At 40.7% G+C, this 3,135-nt stretch overlaps 1 long non-coding RNA gene across 1 annotated transcript; it reads right to left on the reverse strand.

The window, feature by feature from the left end:
• Window positions 1-1,585: 1,585 nt before the first annotated feature.
• On the reverse strand, window positions 1,586-2,207 carry LOC106534376 (uncharacterized). The gene is made up of 3 exons (XR_001312339.1): window positions 2,163-2,207; window positions 2,022-2,084; window positions 1,586-1,781 (listed from the first exon to the last, which is right to left on the reverse strand). It is a non-coding gene; the product is annotated as an uncharacterized LOC106534376 (long non-coding RNA).
• Between the last annotated feature and the right edge of the window lie 928 nt (window positions 2,208-3,135).

Here is a 3,135-nt window from a genome sequence, read left to right on the forward strand (position 1 = left end):
AAAACATGTTCAAAACCACCTGCAAGAATCGAATGATGGGGACTAAGGCTCCAACCATACAACTTTCAAGTAGTCTACAGGAAAGGAATGGATAACCCAACTGACTACATGTCTAGGCATCAAATCCCCATACAGACCGGAAACCACACAAGAGCAACAAAAGTAGCTGAAGAGTATGTTAACTTCCTGGCACAGCATGCCACACCCAAAGCCATGGCTTTAGCTGACATCAAAAAGGCAACCCTCACAGACAGAGTCCTGCAAAAGGTTGTTGCACACATGCATGACCAGGAGCCGGGACCGGACTACGAAGGCAAAGATGAAACTTGATGCGGATGTATGTCATCGTGCCAAGTACAACACTCTCAAAATTGGTGACACCGTGCTGTTCCGACAACTGAAGCACAGTAAGCCGACAACATCCTATAACAGTGACGCCCACACTGTAACCCACCTTAATGGCTCCATGGTTACCGCCAGCAACAATGGACATTCTGTAGGGGTCGCCTCGAGTGAAGAAACAAGATTTTCTGCCTCTAAGCAGGCCTGACAAGAAGACAGGAACTCTGTTACAAACTGAACTCTATTTAGGCCATGACAGGTCATTCTAACCGTGGAAGAGAACCCCTCCCTTCTCTTAATCAGATAATGGACAAAACAATCTCTTCTGTTTGTGATTCATTTGTCATTTAACTAAGAATGTTCATGCATTTTTAAATCATGATAATGACTGTCACAGGAAAAGTGGAACAACTTCTTTTCTCTTATCATGCCTTAAAGATTTATAATGGTAGAAAAAAATCACAGAGAATCTGATTATCATGCTTTCATTGTGTTTTTATGTAAATCACTTTTTATTTTACTGTGAACACAGTAGTATAATTGTGGATTTTTTCTGAGAAAATCTTTGAGATAATCTTTCATGTCGATCTGCCAATCTACATGTGATGTGGCAGAATATAGCACTTGAGTTAGTTTGTTCTTTCGATTCTAGATACCAGTGGTATTGTTGTGTTTGATTTGTTTAGGAATAGTGCTATTATTGTTATGTTTTACAACCACAGTCAAGCTCTGCTCCTGTTCCTCCTCACAGTTTCTCAGCAGTTCCACCCTCTCAGTAATCAGCTCATTGTACTTACCTGCTCCATGCTGTATTTAACTCAGTCACTATCCATAGTTCCTTGCCAGATTGTCATTTGCCTTGTCAGTGATTTTCCAGCATTCTTGTCCCATGCCTCATTTTTGCCTTGCCTCCTTGACCCTGTGTAGCACTATTTAATGTGCAAAAAGACTAGATGGAATAAATCAGAAGACTAAATTGGTCTACTGGAGCTGTTGTCAGTAATCAATAAAAACAACACAAAATAACTGCTTTCAATACCATGTATTTTAAAGAGAAAATTAAAGTGACCACCACAAGACAAACATACATAGAAACCAAAATAATAAATACAAAATATACACAGTACTGCAGTAGATCTTCTATACATTTGTGCACAACCGTCTTAAATTTCCTCACTGGTCAGTACAGTGTCTGACCGACACACATTCAAAAAGTCCATAGTTGAATTGTCCAGATATTTGAGATGACAATGTCCAAGCGCAAGTTTTTTCAGATGAAGAGATGAATAGTGAATTGTGTGTCCGAATGGTAAGATGGAGGGGGAAATACAGACCAACAGCCTCCTACCAGACCAGTATGGAGTAAATCTCAGGTTCTCCTGGCCCCAGCCAGTTCTCAGAAGCTCGCCATCTTTTAACCCTAAAAAGGGTCACCTGGCCTGTATTAAAATAAACAGGACCAGTAAATTACCAGCCTGCTAGTTAACTAGACTGTTTCAGTTACATTCAGAAATAAATGCAATTATATCCTAAATCTAATCTTTCAGACAAAATAAAACATTCATCTCATTATCATGTTGAATTTAAAAAGATTAGATCAAATGACAATTGATAAACAATTAGCTTTGACTACCACCACCAAGATGCTAAACAAAACAAACATTGGCTTCACTACTCACCAATTCCATTTATAGTTCAGTGCATGACAGCTTCGTGGCTCCAAGCTCACTGGATGTTCAGATCTACATGATTTTTATATTGTAAGTTTGAAAAAATGCAGAACAAACAAAGAGATGAACTGATTGTTTGGAAGCACCAACCTGTAGCTCCTTTGTCTCCAGCTCTCCCCCTCACACCTGACTGGGAAAGCTAGAGCAGGCCCAAATAATACCTCAGGTGCGTTAATTGGCTGAATRCACTGTGTGACTGACTGTCACTCTAACCAATGGAGCAGCAAAGGTGGGACTAAGGGCAGATTTTACCCCGGGTTACAGCCTCCCCACTTAAATCATGCACGTCCCGTGACATGTAAACATTAAACAATGTGAACCTTGCCAGAAGTGGTGGGTGTCAAAACTAAAGCATCAGACAAACTGTGCAATAAAGTTTGAACGACTGAAATAAGTGGATTGCCTAAAGTAGTATATTGAAGTCATTTAGGTGCAACTCTGTGACGAGTTGAGCATTTTGGAAGGATGTCATTAATTTGATTCATGCCATTGTAACCCACGCGACCGCCACGCCTCAACCACCTTCCCTTTAAGCCGTCCCTTTAACCGCTGGGACCCTCTTGTGTATTTCTGGGTTTCCACGGTGCTGTTGCTCACTGTTGGTTGTGGCGTCAGTTGTTAATAAAACAATCTAAAATCTCCAACCCGACTTATCACTGAACAAATTCATCCCTAAAACCTGAGGATCTGCGGTGAGTTGTTAAGTACCATCAGAACTTGATGTTGTATTTGCGATAATAGTGCCGCTAATGTAGCCGCTGCCATACTCACCAGGTTGGGATTCATTGACGCCTGGTATACCTTCCTGATGAGAACAAGTTAACAGACTCCACCTCCTTAGACAATCCGTTGCTCGACGGTGAGTAAATATCATTCATGTAAATAATAGGGCGTTTTGTTTCTGCAACGCTCCGCCAGTTAGCATTAGCTGCCAACTCGACAATCAGTTGTCTGCATGAGCGGTCCACTTACTATTTACTTACTTAATAAAAAGTCACATTGTCAAAGCCGAATTAAAGACCACACCTTTAATATTTAAAGGCTTCCCCTTCAACTTTTAGAT

This window comes from Austrofundulus limnaeus, unplaced genomic scaffold (genome assembly GCF_001266775.1).
Source record: "Austrofundulus limnaeus strain Quisiro unplaced genomic scaffold, Austrofundulus_limnaeus-1.0 Scaffold1156, whole genome shotgun sequence".
NCBI lineage: Eukaryota > Metazoa > Chordata > Actinopteri > Cyprinodontiformes > Rivulidae > Austrofundulus > Austrofundulus limnaeus.